The sequence below is a fragment of the Mastomys coucha genome, unplaced genomic scaffold, assembly GCF_008632895.1.
Source record: "Mastomys coucha isolate ucsf_1 unplaced genomic scaffold, UCSF_Mcou_1 pScaffold2, whole genome shotgun sequence".
Classification (NCBI taxonomy): domain Eukaryota; kingdom Metazoa; phylum Chordata; class Mammalia; order Rodentia; family Muridae; genus Mastomys; species Mastomys coucha.
In genome coordinates, this window is record NW_022196902.1 from 21520982 (window position 1) to 21541126 (window position 20145).

The 20145-nt window shown below is 37.6% G+C and overlaps 1 protein-coding gene across 1 annotated transcript in view; it reads left to right on the forward strand.

Annotated features, from left to right (window-relative positions):
- Positions 1 to 19729, forward strand: part of Themis (thymocyte selection associated) — a 234696-nt gene extending 214967 nt beyond the window's left edge. The window contains exon 6 of the mRNA XM_031380677.1: positions 16838 to 19729. The gene's annotated coding sequence lies outside the window, so the exon portion shown is untranslated. The remainder of the gene's footprint in view (positions 1 to 16837) is intronic.
- Positions 19730 to 20145: the final 416 nt, after the last annotated feature.

The window sequence follows — 20145 nt, forward strand, 5'->3', positions numbered from 1 at the left end:
CCTGACGAGGCTACAACACATAATTCCTTGCTTCCATGTTATTTGGAATAGAGGACGTGGGTAGAAGTCAGAGGTCAATATTAGCATTCTTCCTTGGATCTATATACTTTATTTTATAAAAGATATATCTTTTTTCTTTTACATTTTTATTGAATATTTCATTTATTTACATTTGTCCCCTTTCCTGATTCCCACCCCCAGAAACCCCCTCTCCTATCACCCCTCCTTCTGCTTCTATGAGGGTGTGCACCCACCCATCCACCCACTCCCGCCTTCCCGCCCTGGCATTCCCCTACACTGGGGCATTGAGAGCCTTCACAGGAACAAGAGCCTCTCCTCCCACTGATGCCTGACAAGGCCAAGCTCTGCTACATATGCAGCTGGAATCATGGGTCCCTCCATGTTTACTTCTTGGTTGGTGATTTAAAAAGATATATATTTTTATTTTATGTGAATTGGTGTTCCTGTCCATATGTATATCTGTGTACCACATGCATGCAGTACCTAGAGGGCCAGAAGAGAGTGGCAAATCTCCAGATTGAAGTTACAGAGGCTCAATAATCACTCTGGGGTGCTAAGAAGAGCTCTTGGGTCCTTTGTGTGCATAACAGTCAAATACTCTTTAATCACTGAGCTATCTTTGGAATTATCCACCTAATATTTTGAGGCAGGGTCTCTCACTAAGCCTGGAGCTTGCTCATCAGTTCATCCAGGCTAACGACCTACCCAGGGATCCTTTTGTCTCTGCCCTCATGTCAGTGTTCTTGTCTTTCTATGTGGTGCTAGAAGTCTAAACACAGGTCCTTCACAACAGGTACTTTTCTCATTCAGTCAGCTCCCTAGACTAATCATTTTTTTTTTAATTTTTACTAGCTGAATGAATAGAACATGTCTAATGGTTTGAAAAAAAGAATAAGATAACTGAGTTTTAACCAGTTCTCAGACCTTTTCTTTATCCAGTGGATAATCATTAACACAGAAACCCTCCATCAAAGTGCAGAGATTAAGAGGTTGATGAGTGCTCAGCCACAAATGGGGAATCTATATCTTGTATCTCTACAAGAGAAGCTCAGGGATCATCATAGATAGAGTGTAAGAATGATAAAACCCAGGTGTTAGGGTAGATTAAAGAGAAGCAGTGCATTCAGGAATTGACTGTACCATAATGCTCACAAACTCCCAGCAGCTGTTGTTGACTGAATAAGGCCTGAGCAAGACCAAGCCGATTTTCAGTTTAGCCTGGAGTGGGAAGAGGTTCAACAGTCCTCACTTCTTTCTGAGGAGCTTTGGATGATAAACTTTAGAAGAGGAAGAGCCAGTTTTCTTTAAGCGTATGTCTCCTGTTAGATCAACTACACTCCAGTGTATGGCTCCATACCCAGGATTATATGCACAGCAAAATTCAGAGTCAATGGGTAAATAAAAAAAAATTAAGACACTAGGTTAGGATGAATATGGAGGTGGAGGTGATCTGGGAAGAATTAAGAGGAGTTGTCATCATATAGTCAAAACATGTATCATAAAATTTATAAATACTAGGGGAGAGAGGAGAAACTGTGGTCATGGTGTAATATATGAAAGAAGAACTTTTAAACAAAGAAGAAATGTGATAAAGATCCTGAGTTGTAGCTCTCCATAACTGATGGATTTGGCAGGGGGTTCAGGTTGAGAAGGATCCAGTTTTCTTTCTTCCTTCCTTCCTTCCTTCCTTCCTTCCTTCCTTCCTTCCTTCCCTCCCTCCCTCCCTCCCTCTGTCTCTCTGTCTCTCTCTCTGTCTCTCTCTCTCTCTCTTTCATTCTTTCTTTCTTTCTTTCTTTCATTTTTTAACCCTACAATGCTTATTACAAAGGTAAACTCTGATCCTTGAGATGGACTTGAGATAGGTAGGGTTTTTGGTACCAAGCACAGGCACCAACCAGGTCCTCCAAACTTTTTAGATTTACAGGGACCAGAGTCAACTACAAGCAAGGTCCAACCACAATGGATGTGGATATCTTTGATCTTCTGGGGTTTTTTTTTTAATTTTTTAAATGGATACTTTATTTACATTTCAAACATTATCCCCTTTCCTGGTTCCCACCTCAATCCCTGTCTACCTTCCCCCCACCCTGCTTATATGAGGGTGTTCCCCCAACCACCCATCCAACTCCCGACTCCCCACCTTGGCATTCCTCTACACAGGGGCATCAATCTATCATAGGACCAAATGCCTCTCTTCCTATTGATGACCGACAAGACCATCCTCTGCTACATATGCAGCTGGAGCGATAGGTCCCTCCATGTGTACCTCTTGGCTGGTGGTTTAGTTCCTGGGAGTCCTAGAGGGTCTGGTTGGTTGATATTATTGTTCTTCCTATGGGGTTGCAAACCCCTTCAGCTCCTTCAGTCCTTTCTCTAACTCCTCTATTGTGCTCAGTCCAATGGTTGGCTGAAAGCATCTGGCTCTGGATTTGTAAGGCTCTGGCAGAGCGTCTCAGAAGACATCTATATCAGGCTCCTGTCAGCATGCACTTCTTGACACCTACAATAGTATCTGGGTTTGGTGACTGTATATGGAATGGATCACAGGTGGGACAGTCTTTGGATGGCCTTTCCTTTAGCCTTTGCTCCACACTTTGTCTCTGTATTTGCTCCCATGAGTATTTTGTTCCACTTTCTAAGTGGGACCAAAGCACGAACACTTTGGTCTTCCTTCTTCTTGAGCTTCATGTGGTCTGTGAATTGTATTTTGGGTATACCTAGCATTTAGGCTAATATCCACTTATTAGTGACTCCATACCATGTTTGTTCTTTTGTGATTGGGTTACCTCAATCAAGATGATATTTTCTATTTCCATTACTTTGCCTAAGAATTTCATAAATTCATTGTTTTTAATAGCTGAGTAGTACTCCATTGTGTAAATGTAGCACATTTTCTGTATTCATTCTTCTGTTGAAGGACATCTGGGTTCTTTCTAGCTTCTGGCTATTATGTATAAGGCTACTATGAACATGATGGAACATGTGTCCTTGTTATATGTTGGAGCATCTTTTGGGTATATGCCCAGGAGTTGCATAGCTGGATCCTCAGGTAGTACTATGTCCAATTTTCTGAGGAACAACCACACTGATTTTCAGAGTGGTTGTACCAGTTTGCAATCCCACCAATAATGGAGAAATGTTCTTCTTTCTCCACATTATCACCAGTATCTGCTGTCACCTGAGATTTTGATCTTAGCCATTCTGGCTGGTGTGAGGTGGAATCTCAGGGTTGTTTTGTTTTGCATTTCCCTGATGAATAAGGATGCTGAATATTTCTTTAGGTGCTTCTCAGCCATCCAGTATTCCTCAGTTGACAATTCTTTATTTAGATACAGATCTCCAGTTTTTTCAATAGGGTTATTTGATTCTCTGAAATCTAACTTCTTAAATTCTTTGTATATATTAGATATTAGCCCTCTATTGGATGTAGGATTGGTAAAGATCTTTTCAAAATCTATTGGTTGCCATTTTGTTCTATTGACAGTGTCCTTTGCCTTACAGAAGCTTTGCAATTTTATGAAGTCCTTTTTGTTGATTCCTGATCTCAGAGCATAAGCCATTGGTGTTCTGTTCACAAATTGTTCCTCTGTGACCATGTGTTCGAGGCCCTTCCCCACTTTCTCCTCTATTAGTTTTAGTGTATCTGGTTTTATATGGAGATCCTTGAGCTTTTACAAGAAAATAAGAATGGATCGATTTGCATTCTCCTACATGCTGATCTCCAGTTGAACCAGCACCATTTGTTGAAAATGCTGTCTTTTTCCCACTGGATGGTTTTAGCTCCTTTGTCAAAGATCAAGTGACCATAGGTGTGTGGGCTCATTTCTGGGTCTTCAATTCTGTTCCATTGATCCACCTGCCTGTCTCTGTACCAATACCATGCAGTTTTTAACACCATTGCTCTGTAGAACAGCTTGAGGTCAGGAATGGTGATTCCACATTATTGTTGAGAATAGTTTTCACTATCCTAGGTTTTTTGTTATTCCAGATGAATTTGAAAATTGCTCTTTCTAATTCTCTGAAGAGTTAGTTGGAATTTTGATAGGGATTGCATTGAATCTCTAGATTGCTTTCCACAAGATGGCCATTTTTGCTAATCCTGCCAATAGATGAGCATGGGAGATCTTTCCATCTTCTGAGATCATCTTTGATTTCTTTCTTCAGAGACTTGAAGTTGTTGTCAGACAGAGCTTTCACTTGCTTGGTTAGAGTCACATCAAGACATTTTATATTATTTGTGACTATTGTGAAGGGTGTTGTTTTCCTAATTTCTTTTTCAACCTGTTCATCCTTTGAGTAGAGGAAAGATACTGATTTATTTGAGTTAATTTTATATCCAGCCACTTTGCTTATGTAGGAGTTCACTGGTGGAATTTTTGGGGTCACTTAGATATATGATTATATCTCCTGCAAATAGTGATATTTGACTTCTTACTTTCTTATTATACTTTGACCTCCTTATTCTGTCCAAGTGCTCTAACTAGACTTCAAGTCCTATATTGAATAGGTAGGGAGAGAGGGGAAGCCTTGTTTTTTTCCTGATTTTAATGGTATTGCTTCAAGTTTCTCTCCAGTTAGGTTGATGCTGGCTACTGGTTTGCTGTATATTGCTTTTACTATGTTTAGGTTGAGGCCTTAAATTCCTAATCTTTCCAAGACTTTTAACATGAAAGGATGTTGAATTATCTCAAATGCATTTTCAGCATCTAATGAAATGATCATGTGTTTTGTTTTTTCTTTTGAGTTTGTTTATGCAGTGGATTACATTGATGGATTTCCGGATATTGAACCATCCTTACATCCTTGGGATGAAGCCTACTTAATTGTGGTGAATGATCTTTTTGATGTGTTCTTGGATTTGGTTTGTGAGAATTTTATTGAGTACTTTTGCTTCAATGTTCATAAGGGAAATGGTACTGAAGATCTCTTTCTTCTTTGGGTCTTTGTGTGGTTTTGGCGTAAGTGTAATTGTAGCTTCATGGAACGTTCCATCTGTTTTTATTTTGTGCAACAGTTTGAAGAGTATTGGTACTAGGTCTTCTTTGAAAGTCTGATAGAATTCGGCACTAAACCTTTCTGGTCTTTGGACCTTTTTTTGCTTTGAGAGACTTTAACTGCTTCTATTTCTTTAGATGTTATGGGGCTGTTTTGATGGTTTATGTGACTTAACTTAGGTATTTGATATCTGTGTAGAAAATTGTCCATTTCACCCAAATTTTCCAGTTTGGTTGAAGATAATCTTTTGTAGTAGGAGCTGATGATTTTTTGGATTTCCTCAGTTTTCTTTGTTATGTCTTCCTTTTCATTTCTGATTTTATTAATTTGAATACTATCTTTCTGCCCTCTGCTTAATCTGGCTAAGGGTTTATCTATCTTGTTGATTTTCTCATAGAACCAGTTCCTGGTTTTGTGGATTCTTTGTATAGTTATTTTTCTCTCTACAGGGTTGATTTCAGCCCTGAGTTTGATTACTTCTTGGTTGCTGTCTACTCCTCTTTAGTGTATTTGCTTCTTTTTGTTCTAGAGTTTTCAAATGTGTTGTTAAGCTGGTAGTGTAAGCTCTGTCCAGTTTCTTTTTGGAGGCCCTCAAAGTTATGAGTTTTCCTTTTAGCACTGCTTTCATTGTGTCCCATACTTTTGGGTATGTTGTGTCTTCATTTTCATTAAATTCTAAAAGTCTTTAATTTCTTTCTTTATTTCTTCATTGACCAATTTACCATTGAGTAGAGCATTGTTTAGCTTCCACGTGTATGTGGATTTTCTATTGTTTTGTTGTTATTGTTATTGAAGACCAGCCTTAGTCTGGGGTGATCTGATAGGATGCATGGGATGGTTTCAATCATCATGGGTGTTGAAGTGTCCCACTATTATTGTGTAATTTACAATGTGTGCTTTGAGCTTTAGTAAAGTTTCTTTTATGAATTGTGGTAGCTCTTGTATTTGGAACATAGATGTTCAGAACTGAGAGTTCATCTTGGTAGATTTTACTTTTGATGGATATGAAGTGTCCTTCCTTATCTTTTTTGATAACTTTTGGTTGAAAGTCAAGTTTATTTGATATTAGAATGGCTATTCTAGATTATTTCTTGGGATCATTTGCTTGGAAATTTTTTTTCTAGCCTTTTACTTTGAGATAATGTCTGTCTTTTTCATTGAGGCACAATTCCTGTGTGAAGAAAAATGCTGGGTCCTGTTTATGTATCCAGTCTGTTCATCTATGTCTTTTTATTGGGGGAATTTAGTTCTTTGATGTTCAGAGATATTAAGGAAAAGTGATTCTTGCTTCCTGATATTTTTGTTGTTAGGTGTGAAATTATGTTTGTGTGGCTATCTTCTTTTGGGTTTGTTGAAAGAAGATTTTCCTGCTTTTCCTAGGGTGTAGTTTCCCTCCTCGTGTTAGAGTTTTCCATCTATTATCCCTTGTAGGGCTGGCTTTGTGGAAAGATATTATGTAAATTTCATTTTGTCATGAAATATCTTGATTTCTCCACCTATGGTAATTGAGCACTTTGCTGGGCATGCATTTTTGTTCTCTTAGGAAATTCATGACATCTGCCCAGGATCTTCCAAGTTTTATAGTCTCTGGTGAGAAGTCTGGTATAATTCTGATAGGTTTGCCTTTGTATGTTACTTGACCTTTTTCCCTTACTGCTTTTAATATTCTTTCTTTGTTTTGTGCATTTGGTATTTTGATTATTATGTAATGGGAGGAATTTCTTTTCTGGTACCCTCTATTTGGAGTTCTGTAGGGTTCTTGTATGTTCATGGGCATCTCTTTCTTTAGGTAAGGGAATTTTTCTTCTATAATTTTGTTGAAGATATTTACTATTCCTTTAAGTTGGGAACCTTTGCTCTCTTCTATACCTATTATCCTTATGTTTAGTCTTCTCATTATGTCCTGGATTTCCTGGATGTTTTGGGTTAGGACCTATTTGGACCTTAAATAAAAATTTTATTTTCTTTGACTGTTGTGTCAATATTTTCTATGGTATCTTCTGCCCCTGAGATTCTCTGTTCTATCTCTTGTATTGGGAATGCTTATATCTATGATTCCTGATCTCTTTCCTTTGTTTTCTATCTTTAGGGTTATCTCCCTTTGTGATTTCTTTATTGTTTCTATTTCCATTTTTAGGCTGGATGGTCTTGTTCAATTCCTTCTGTTTGATTGTGCGTTCCTGTAATTCTTTAAGAAATTTATTTGTTTCCTCTTTAAGGGCCTGTTTACCTGTGTTCCCTTGTATTTTTTTTAAGGGAGTTATGTATGTCCTTCTTAAAGTCCTCTATTATCACCCTAAGAAGTGATTTTAGATCTGACTCTTGCTTTTCCGGTGTGATAGTTTATCCAGGACTTGCTATGGTGGGAGAATTGAGTTCTGATGATGTCAATTAGCCTTGGTTTCTATTGCTTATGTTCTTAGGTTTGCCTTGCATCATCTGGTTATCTCTAGTTATACCTGCCCTCACTGTCTCTGACTGGAGCCTGTTCCTTCTGTGATCCTAGTTGTGTCAGAATTCCTCACAGTCTAGGAGTCTCTGTGATCCTATGATTCTGGGATCCTGACATCCTGAGATTTTCTGTGTGTCAGAGCTCCTGGAAGTCAAGCTGCCTCTGGGATCCTGAAATTCTAATGTGACCTAGCTCCTGAAATCCTATGATCCTGGGTATGTAAGATCGCCTGTGGTCAAGCTTCTTCTGGATGTTGTGGGACTGAGTGCAGAGTCAGCGCCCAAGATCTGCTCAGGTCACTAGCTCAGAACGGAAGGCTGATCTTCTTAGAAGATTTATCTCAAAACCCCTGGTGGCTTATTACCAAATATATGTGGATGAAGCTTCCAAGGATGGAGTTTTCTTTTCTGGGCTGGCCACCAGGAGTTTGACCATGACTATATAGGTAGGACAAATTGGACTTTTTTGTTTGTCTTTTGTTTTTTCTTTCTTTTTTCTTTTTCTTCTTCTCCTTTACTTTAGTGTGTGTGGGAGTTCTCAATGGTAGGAGCAGATGTGGGAAGACTAGGAAGTGAGGGTTCTTGGGGTTCCTGATGTGAAATTCCCACAAATGCAGACTTAATTTATGATGGTTTAGTTTGTAGAGATGGTGGTATGGCATTTTCTATCTCTACCAAACAAGAGCAAATGGCCTTGTGAAAGACTGATAGCAATCAATTAAGCTACCAGATTAACTTCCATATGGTGGGAATCTGACATGCCTCAGCAAGGGAATTGAGAATTTTTGTCATATTGGCAATATTTTAGATACCCAAAAACAGCTCAATTCCTATGACACTTATCTTTAAAACTTCACATTTAGTTTTCAGGAAAATTGAAATTAATTATTCTTAAGCATATGGTTTGTTTCTTTCCCTTCTTATTTGATTTTGTAGTGAGTACATTCTTTTCCTCCAAGGACATATAAAAGTCAAAATACTAGATCTAAAGTCTCTGAAGTTTTCTGCTCCAAACCGTGTCTGTACAATCTGAGTTCTTTCAAGTAGTTAGCTTACTGGCTTCTGACACTTCTATAAAAATATCCCATAGAGCTTTTCTTATTACGTTTTCATTGACTCTCTCCAAGTGATAAAATGAAATTCTGTAAAGGGCTTTGAAAACCATGCATATTGCAATTCCTTCACATTTCAAATACTAATCAAGTGTGACTATAAAAGAAACAACTGGTGCAGTGAAAATTGCTGCAGCGGGTTGAGACTTAAGCCATTATTAATTCATTGGAAACTATTTTTTTTTCTGTAAGATTATGGATTCTACAAAGTACCAGATAATACAATTCCTGAGATCAAAGTTTTTGTTTCAATCACAGGGAACTTGGGTATGTAATCTTCGCTGCGCGTGCATTTCTGGGATAGTACATGAGCTGCCCCAGCTGTGCCCTGAGTGAATAGTGCAGCATGTCTTATAGACATTGGAAGCACCTGTTCAGACACAGTGCCCATAAATGATGGCTTTAAGGGCAAAAGGACCCTCTGAGTCAAATAAATATCTCTAGACTAGAAAGATATCCTAGCTTCCTACAAGAGAGTAAAGTGAAATTTCCCTTTCTAGGCTAATTTCAGCATGTGTTTGCCTGAAAATGACAAACTAGTAGTGTGTGAAGATTATTTTTATTTGCTTTCCCATCTTCAAAGACAATCAGGTTGGAATCTGCAGTATGAGCTATCACTGTGTGACAGTTTCATCCATAAAAATAAAAGAGGAAAGTAGAGCCCACATAAAACTTTTCCAATTTTGATTTTATTCATACATATATGAATATGTCCTCTGGGGACTCTTATAGCTATGGACAAGGGAGTTCCTGAGTCTAAGAAGCATTGCTATGATAGAGTTAGCTGATGATCTTACCCTCATGTTTTTACAAGAGCTCTACTGTTTAAGTAGCTCAGGAGCTATTTTAAGTAACTGACAGGAGTTAAGTAGAAATGTTTGCATTAAGCAGGTTTTTTGTTTGCTTGTTTTTTGTTTTATTTTTTGTTTTTGTTTTGGCTTTGTTTGTTTGTTTTTATACTCAGTTCTATGGATTGATTTGCACATGGCAAGTTGACTGAGAAGTGTTCTTAGGGAAAATACCAAAAGTGAAGTAATAGAAACAGGCATGGGCAGAGGGAGAAGACAAGTCCAGATATAATCACCACAAAGACTTCAGGGCAAGCCTCAGGGAATTCTGGGAGGGGCCTGGCTCTTTGAAGGTGTCCTGAATTGGAGCAGTCCTCAGCATCACTTGGATATAGCTGTCCTAGCCAGGGACTATGACTGTGGATCAGGAGGCTTCATTTGGCCCAGAGCAAAGTCAGTCATTCAGCATAATAGGATTACTATTTACTTGGGAGGTAGAACGTGTTAGTATGTGTGTTCATTTCTAGGATTGCTTCTCATGACTCCTCTTGATGCACAGGGATCTGATTCCCTCTTTCTGCCTTATGTCCCCCTCTGGGAGCTGAAATCTCTTCAGAATACATAAATGTTCTTTATTAAATATACTGTATACTTTCTTGATTCATAGTCCCTAATACAATTTCTTCCCTTTTAACATGTCGGCTATGCTCCTTGAATTATCCTTAATCTTTAAATTATGCCCGCCCTCACTAGCCCTCCATAAATTAGACTAGTGAACCAGTGAGAGGAGCAGGAAGCCAGAAAACAAAATACAGTGCCTTGCTTTCTAGTCTCAGCCCTGCCCCAAACCTAAACGTAGAGCTTTTGTACAAGCTGTTTCATGTCTCTAAGTTTTTTTAATGACCCTAGAAGGCACTCTTAATGCCTGTCAACTTTGAACAATTTTGATCCAATACCCACTACTGATAGAGCATTGAGGGAGTCAGCCCCCTAAAGTCCCATGTCTGAGTAAGACTCGTTTGAATTATTTTCTACACCTAAGTCTCACTTCTGTTGGTAGACTGAACAGCTGAAAAGAAAGATGCCCTATGGGAAAATTCTCTTCCAAGGCCAAGGTAGAACCCAGAGACTAAAGACTGGACAAGAAGATACCTAAAGAGATCTTTGTATAGACATCGGTTTGATTTAATCTTACAACCTAAATCAAGTTTCAGTTGTATGATGGGAAATAGAACATAAGTGGATTCTTACAAGAAGTTTTCAGGACTTGGTACAATAGGAGTTCTATATTTGAGACTGATCTGCTTCATTGGTGGATGTTTGAATTCTGTTTGAATGTTTTAGGGTGCACCAGAGGGATGAGCGGAGTCATTTCATCCTCTGGCAGATTCTGAAATATCATTTGCCATTAGCACTTATGTGAGCACTGTCAACCTTGCCTCTCCTCTCCCCTAGAGATTAATTTATTTTCTGCAGACCTTGATTGACTACCTAGTTATACCATGTCAGGATGTATTACTTCAGATATTACCATAATACAACATACTTTTGTTTCTCAATTTTAATGAAGAGACAGTGGTATGTTTAAGTGCTGCTTTACAATATTCTAAGCTCAGTTATAGTTTTTAATCCTCAATCTAGAAAACCTATCATTTAAAATATTAGATAATTTTCTGGAACAACATCTAGTTCCTAATATGACTGGACTATATGCTAAAACAACTCTATTTTTACTTCTTTAACTAAAATCTTGTATACATAATCACAGGTATAGTGTGGCATTTCCAAACATGCATACATGTACTGTTCAATGACTAGCTTTTCCTACCTTATCCTTTTTATGTTTCAAGCTCTTCATAGCATATTCTACATAGACTATTATAACAGATTACTATTCCATTTGATGTTTAATCTTAATGCAAAGTTATTGTCAGAATATAAAAATTACAAAATTATTACCACCCCATAGTTGTGAGAAGCAAGCTCTTGCTTTGAATGTTGTCCGATTATAAAGTACAGTGTTGTAAGACTGCTCTGCTCCATTGGTGGACGTCTGAATTCTGTTTGAATTCTGTTTTAGGGTGTGCCAGAGGGATGAGCAGAGTCATTTCATCCTCTGGCAGATTCTGAAATATCATTTGCCATTAGCACTGACAACCTTGCCCCTCTTCTCCCCTAGAGACTAATTTATTTTCTGCAGCTTTGGCTCTTTGCAAAGTGCTCCGCTTGTCAGCCTTCACAAATGGGATTTCTCATCAGCAGACTGGTAATTATAAGATGAGCACTGTGTAGTCACGGAAAGCAGACAATGGTTTTCTAGGCAAGGCAACCCCTTTCTTCTCTTTTCACTTCATCCCACTCTTAGTCCATGTCCGCACAAGGCCATGAGCTACTAGCAAAATAGTGCTTAGAGTAGTGGGATATTGTGGAAAGTGAGCAGCCTTTGCAACCAGACAGACCCAAGAGTAAACTCTACCTTAAAGAATGTCATGTCTTTTTGATTTTTGCCTCTAAGCTCTAAATTTGCCTACAAATGCCTACATCACAAGAATGTTCTTATGCATAAAGAAATCACTTAAGTGAGCATTGAAATGCATATGCAGGGCATCTATTCTGTTGAACACAATTGGCATACAATGGTCCTTGACTGAGACCTTTCCTAAGGACTGCTTCTGTATAGGTCAGGAACTAACAAATGTTTTTACTTCTAAGTGCTTTAAAAAAAGGACATCAAGAAATTATTTTCTGGTGTGGGGAAAATAATATGAAATTTAAATTTCAAATTTCAATGCCTGTAAGTAAACTTGTATTAGGACATAGCAGCATTTATACACACACAAACACACACACACATACATACACACTGGTTTTGTGCTAAGTTTGTATGGGCAAAGCTGAGTATCTGTGGCAGATATTTACTGTCTAGCACTTTAAAGAAAGGTTTACTAGTATGTGCTCTAGAAAATAACTCCTTAGTTTTGGGTTAAACCAATAATCCACTTCAAGATACTTTTCTTATGATGCTGATTCAAGAAATGTCTAGGAAGCACATTGGAAGTGGTGATACAGAGAAGAAGCAAGAACAACCTTCCCTTATTCTCACATACTCATTGCACCTACTGCATCAACAAATTCTATTTGCTCTATCTCTATGCTCTAGAACATGTCTCTTTCTCTTCCATAGCCATTACTACCATCTTAGTGCAAATATCTGCTACTATCAACCACTGTTTCAGGACTTTTTTCCTCCTATAATATACTCTGACTGTATTGCCCAGGCTGCTGGTCAATGGGGTAGGATAGTTTGCAATTCCTGCAGTTCTTGCAATTTCTGCAATTCTAGCCCTCAGAGACAGGGATTTACTACCACACTAATCACCAGGATTCTTGAGTAGGTTAATTCATCTTCTTCTATCATTGTTCCACGATGTCTATTCTCAATAAAACAGGCAATTGCAAGATGTTAAACCCCATGTTAATCATGGAAATCCCACCCTGAAGACCCCACAAGAACATTCCTATCCCCCACCACTTCTGTTTAAGATCCATTGAATTCCTATTTCTCACACCCTTAAGAGAAATTCCAGTCATAATCTTTGGCCAGAAATCACCGTGGCCCTTCCTACAGACCAACCTTGAACTATTTGGTGGTCTCTTCCACAGTAACCTAACCAAAAATGACAACCTCTTACCTGACACTCTCTCTTGCTTTCAGACTATAGCATATGCTTTCTTTATAAATTTTGGTCATTAGCCACTTGCACCACAGATGGGCACTATGATTACAGGGATTTTTTAAAAATTCTACTTTATTCTAACTTTAGATGCTAAGAAACTCCTTGACATGTGTTAAATTCTCAATGATTATTTTCTTAGTTAAAAAAAAAATGACCTCCAGATTGCTATTCTCTACTTTATAGACAATCTGTGGCACTTCTCAAACATTTTTTTTTCTCTAGAAAACATTCTCCAAAAACACAAACATAAACCTTAGCTCTGAAAAATAATTGATTTTCAATTAACCCTCACAAATGAGAGAGATGCAACAGCTGTTTACATGTGTCATTGGTACTTGGTCTTAGCCCACAGTTTAATCTCAAAACATGCCAAAGAGAAGAAAGCAAATCATTGGTACACAGTTGAAAGCATGGGTGAAAATCCAGTTGAAAATGTTCAGGAGAGATTCTATGGAAGGTTCAGAAGAGCCTAGCCATGCAGAGACTTCTCCCCAAAGCAACCTTTGCTGAAGGTTTTACTCTTCAGTCTCAAACTAAGCAGCATTATCAGTTTGTCTCTCAGTTTTCAGGGAAAGCAAAGTATATGCAGGCTTGATTTAAATTAGTGCTTTAGGAAATAATTGTTTTATAAAAAGGTAAATATTTGGTTTCTACAAAATATGAGAAAATGGAGATTTTCCTTCATTTTGATTATATAGTTTATATATATATATAGTAACTACTAACTAACATATATATATATGTATATGCATATAAATAAATAAATAATTTTTAGCTGTAATGACAGGTTAATTTTGAAGATGTGGATTTTCTCTAGTGAAGATCATTTGTTTTGTTTATACTTTTTAGAAAGGAAAATGAAATAAAACTCCATTTTGTGTCTGTTCAAATGAGGAATGATTTGTTTTAATCACCGAGGAACTTCTGTATAAATCCAATTTCCTCTGTTAATTTCATCAGCTAAATAATTGGTCAAGAAGCTCTTCAATTCAATGTAAAATAGGAAAAAAAACACCATATAGTACACTTGTGATATTCCCAAAGGGATGTGTGCTAAATGCTCCCAAAGTAAAAGTTTTTCATATCAATTTGCATTCTAAATTCTAAGTAATTTTCAGGAAAAAAAAATGGTTCCCATATACTTTAAGATTTCTTGCAAGTGAGAGTGTAACAAGAACAGACTTCTGTTCAATGTGAACTCAGCTGTCTGCTAGACTGAGTGTGGCTGATAAGGGGCAAGACTGAAGGAGATCAGGCTGTCTGAAGTGACCTAGAAAGTCCCTTCTAAAATTAACCTGGCTTCCAGCCATTATTTCAGTTTAAGATAATATAATTATTCTAATATTCTCACCTCCCACTTCCCTGCTTTACAGCATACTATCTTAAATCAGTTTATTGACAGGGGAGAGTGAGACTAATAACTGTCAAGATGACAGACTGAAATTTCCTACCACAGGCTTGTAATCCTTTTATGTGAGGATAGGAAGGTAATAGCAGTTAATATTTCTTCTGCAGTTTATGTTTTACAAAGCACTTGAGATACATTATTTCATTTGATATTTCCTTAACTTGGTATCTCAGTTATTATCATCAAAACTCATTCCCCGATAAGGAAATGGAATACAGAGTTTAGTCAAGACATGCAGCCAGTGAGTTGTATACTTAAGGCTCAAAGCCTAGGTCTTCAGTCTCTATTCCTTCTACAGTATAATCACTGAATCTTCCCAACCAAGAAAAGAAACACTACAAGAGAGAAATAATGTTGTTATCCCTTCTTGTAGATAATGTCTCAAAGGTAGAAAGTGATAGGAATGGGAATTAAATCTGGGCATACCACCTAAAATCCTTATTTTAATATTCTATACTAGCTGGTTATATGAGAAAGACAGAAAAATCTAAAAGACTACCATTGGGCACTGTACTTAATAAGACAGAGAAGAAATGAAATCCAAGAGAATGTGTGACCCTGGCACACTCTGCATCAGGACACCTACTATCCAACCCCCACCCCAAGTCATCACTGAAATGGGGAAGTTAACATGATGTGTAGAGAAATCATATAACTTTCTGGTTTGAGATACTTGACTTTCTTCCAATAGAACTGTGAACTCTGTAAATATCAGGAAACTGTAAGTTTTGTCTTTACATTTCACTTGCATTATAAAAATTGGAAAGAGATGACACAACAGTTTAGACTCTTGATCTTACCTCAATTAGTTTTTGTGAGAATTCTGTATAATTGGTATTATTATATCTTGTTCTTTCTTATCTCTAAAGATCAGGAAATAATCCCATAAGATTAGGTAATGATAGGGAAGGATTTTAAGTCTGGGAAGCAGGATAGGAGCGGAAGGAGGAGAGAAAAGAATGAGGGAAGTATGAAGGAAAGAGGGAGGGAGAAAAGGAGCGAGGAAAGGAAAGGAAAGGAAAGGAAAGGAGGAAGGAAGAGAGGAAGAGAGAGAGAGAGAGAGAGAGAGAGAGAGAGAGAGAACCTTAATTAAGGTTGCATTGCTGTGAAGAGACACCATGACCAAGGTAACTCTTATAAAAGACAATATTTACTTGGAGCTGGCTTAGAGTTTCAGAAGTTCAGTCCATTATCATCATGGCACAGACATGAGGAATATGGCAGAGTCTAGGCAGACATGGTGCTGAAGGAGGTGAGAATTCTCCCTCTTGATCTGCAGGCAGCAGACGAGGATTGTAGAATTGGTCTTACCTTGATCTTATATATGAAACCTCAAATCCCCACCTCCACAGTGACACACTTTCTCTAAGGAGGCTGTACCTCCTCCAATAAGGTCAAATTTATATCACTTCCAGTGGACCAAGCATATGCAAATTACAACAAAGAGGAAGAAGGGAAGAAAGGAAAGACAGAAAGACAGAAATAGGAAGAAGAAGGAAGTGAGGAGGAAGAAGAGACATAACAGGATAATGGCTCCCCAGGAACAAAAGACTAGGATTTCTAGTACCTACATCCTAGGCATAAGCAAGAGGCAAAGATACTGGATTTGAATAATTTTTGAGCATTTTAGTGCAGCACACACAACTTTTAGGGATTTTTGGTTTTCTTTTTTGTTGTTTTTGTTTTGCTACCCATCCTATCTTTATAAGGTCATAGTGGGAGGAATGATTTGTCAGAGAACAGATCTCTCTCTCTCTCTCTCTCTCTCTCTCTCTCTCTCTCCTCTTTGCTTTTCTCTGGAGTTTGGTAGGATGTTGTGCCAGCATGGGTTTGTTTACATGTTAACAGAACCATTCTGTAGTATAGCTGTTGCTTGAAAACTGCAGCATTTGCTCACTTTAATGTTTACAGGTGCCTCATTACTCCTCTGCAGTTCTTAGAACTGGGTTTCCATCTGGCCTGCAGGTAGACTAGATCTAGAGTCCTTCTCTAGCTGTGTCTAGGTGGGTGAGCCACACCTTAACTATGGCCTCAGTTTTCCCACCTTACTTTCTTCTAAAATTGGTATGTTATGATACTGAATGGAAATGAATACAAAATCATGCTTTTCAACTGCAAGCACATTACAAATCTAAAGTATTATTTTTCTGTCTCATAAATATGTACTTTGTTCCTGAATAATTTACAGGTTTTCTTCTTTAGATCATCTTACTTTGCTCCCCATTATTTCTCAAAAGAATATATGCAGGGATAATACAAACAATATTTGCAAGCAGCCCATACAACCTCCTGATGGGTTCCTCTTACTTTTTTCTTCACTTATAGAACTCTTCAAAACTGAAAAACATCAAAAATAACAAGATGTGATGGAAGCCACTTGGGCAGTGAACATAAATGTTGCAACAGACAAAGAAGTCTAGCCATCTACCTGAAAAAACAACAATTCCCCAATGGACTCTGGAAGATTCTGGACCAGCCACTGCAAAGACAAAAACAAGCTTAAATGTTTTAGTACATAAAGCTCAAAAAGAGGCCCATGATATGGAATTTAAATTGTCTGTTTGGTTTCCTAAAACCCACAAGTGTTGTTTTCTTGTTGTTTAAGACATATTTATTTAATATGCATCTTTTGATGTAGCTTTTTTTTGCTATCAACAATTGGTAATTAGAAATAATTTTATACTTCAATTATTGAGTAGGATCATATTTTTAAAAGTCTATACTCTCACTGAGTGTTCACTCTTTTTTTCCTAGCAGTTTTCTTCCCATTTTTCCAGTTTCATCATCATTTCTGCTAAAACTCAATAAGGAAAATTAATTACATCTGACAGCAACTTAAAATGGCCAAGTTTCTTCTCTGATTCCTTGGGAACTGTGAAAATGATGGTGACTAAACATTTTAAATTTGTTTTATAAATACAGTGCAAGTAAGTGTCAACTCTCAACAACTAGCACCATTATGAGTTATAGAAACTTCTCTAACATCCTCCCTCTACTTATAAAAGGAAGACCAAAGAATTGCCCGGGTTCTGAAAAATTGCCTTGTACTTTATATACTATATTTTTATCTTGCTTCTAATGAATGCTTATTAGGATTGTAGTATACCATTTAGTTCACCATAATATTTGATGGGAAGAAAGAGGTAATATAATTGTAATGAGCCTTATAAATATAGTGGACAGAAACCAAGGAGATTATTAATGAATACATAATAGAATAGTACTTAGAGTTATATGCCTATAAAAATTAAATGCAAACACATTTTATAAGTTTTCTTATTATATATTAAATATAGAGGAATAATATTACTTTGTCTTGTATAACATGAAGAGACTGAGAATTTTTCTAGTTAGGTTACATAGAGAATAGTGAGAAGCCTTAAATTTTCTTCATAAGTCAGACACAGTTACAAAATTTTACTCTGACCTCATAATTAATCTATGAGTTGGGAGAACTTATTTGATGATTTATACTGAAGAGTCTCTAAAGACAGTAAACTATGAGATAATTTTCATCATATAATCACAGCTGGAGATCTTTTATATGTTTATGTTCTTATTTCTTACCTTCTATTATCTTTTTCTCCTTAAGTAATAACTAATCTTTATTTCAATGCTTTAAAAATTGCTTAATGACTTAACTGTTATTATATTATATATCAATAACAAAATTTTAGGAGATGTATCATGTGTAATTAGTAACATTTTAGGAGATAGTTTTTAATCATTTTTTTAGTTTAGTTTACACTCATTTGAGCAGTAAATGAGAAAGTTGATGTCTCCATATTTGAGTTTTTAGACACCATAGAGAATCATGACCCAACCACATAGCATAAGAAAGCTATACTATGGGTAATCTAGGACCGATACAATTTTCACCTAAGAGTGAGCACTGAATATTTTCAGTTTGGTATATGAGCACAGTTGAATTTGGACTTTTTGTAAGCCCATGTCTTTGATTAGAAAATGAGAAAATGAATTTTCTTCCTTTAGTTGTGAATCATCAAAGACGTTCTACCATAAATAATGTCTAACATTTCTATCTTAATGAAAGTCCCCCTTGCATAATCTGCTTCTAGTTGTCTTGAAATCAAAATTACAATAAACTTTATGACCTATCCAAGATCTTGAGAAGTTGGAACGAAAATTTCCATTGTTCATATGTATGTATCTCTGGCCATGGTTAACTATGAAATAAGTTACTTTCTATAAAAATTTAGCAAAAAATATTCTTTAATTAGAACTGAAGCCAGTTTTCACCATTGAGGAAGATGATTTTTTTTTTAAAGCCAGGAAGAAAAAGAGTGTCCCCTGCATCCCTACCCACTGTGAGTTTGGAATCTTGAGCCTGGTCATGGGAACAAAATTTCTCAGCATAGTAATGATGCATAAATAGGTGCCAATATGACCAGTTACTAATTCTACTAATTAAAACCTGCTTTCCCTAATATTTAATCATTGAAGTAGTTTGAAGGATGGTTTCTTAGTTAGGGTTACTACTGCTGTAATGAAACACCATGACAAACTACAACTTGGGGGAGGAATGGCCTTGTTTCACTCACAGTTCCATATATCAGTTCACCATCAAAAGCAGTGAGGACAGGAACCTGGAGGCAGGAGCTAGTGCAGAGGCCATAGAGGCTTGCTGTGTACTGCCTTGCTCCTCATGGCTTGCTTAGCCTAGATTTAAAATAGTCTAGGACCACAAGCCCAAGAACGGCCCCACCCACAATGAGCTGGGATCTTCCTCATGAAGAGGCCAGAGTAGCAGGATAGACTCCATTTTAAGTGCTTGTCCTCAGAGTGACATGGCCTTCACCCTTGGGCTCTGGGAAAGAGACCACAAAGTATTATCAGCAGTTGAAAATAGACATAGCAGCTGTGATTAGCTCACAATAATAGGATAGACTGGTCACAATAACAGGATGAGTTAAGAAAACCTGAGTCCTTCCCAGGTCAAGATGCCCCTTTTAGATGTATAGTCTCTCCTTGTGGTTTGAACAGATGATATGCACCAATCAGTTTAACAGCTAAAATTCCTTTACTCATCTACCCAATCTTGTAATGCCAAGGCTTGAAAGCATCTACTTGCAATTTTTTTGCCTATATAAACCCTAAGCTCCTAGACCCAAGTGTCACTTTCCTCACCTGTTGCATCAGGAAGGTTTGTGACCCGAATCCAAACTTGAATAAAGACTTTTACCTGTTTGCATCGGAGTTGTGGTCCCCGGTGATCTCTCAGGGGTCTCTCCACTGGGCCTAATACTCATCCATTGCTAGTTAAGAAAACACTTTAGAGCTGGATCTGAGGGAGGCATTTTCTCAATTAAGGTTCCCTCCTTTCAGATGACTTCAGCTTGTGTCAAGTTAACAGAAAACTAGCCACAAGGTAGGAATGTGCGTGTGCGTGCGCGTGCGTGTGCCTGCCTGCGTGCCTGTGTGTGCGCATGTGGGTGCGTGCGTGCATGCGTGTGCATGTGTGTGTGTGTGTGTGTGTGTGTGTGTGTGGTGTGTAAATGTGAAGGTTAATGCTGACTGTCAGTTTCTCGAGATCTGGAGTCATCTAGGAGGCAAGTCTCTGGGCATACCTGTACAGGATTGCTTAGGTCAGGTTAGCTGCTTCGCAAGCCTGT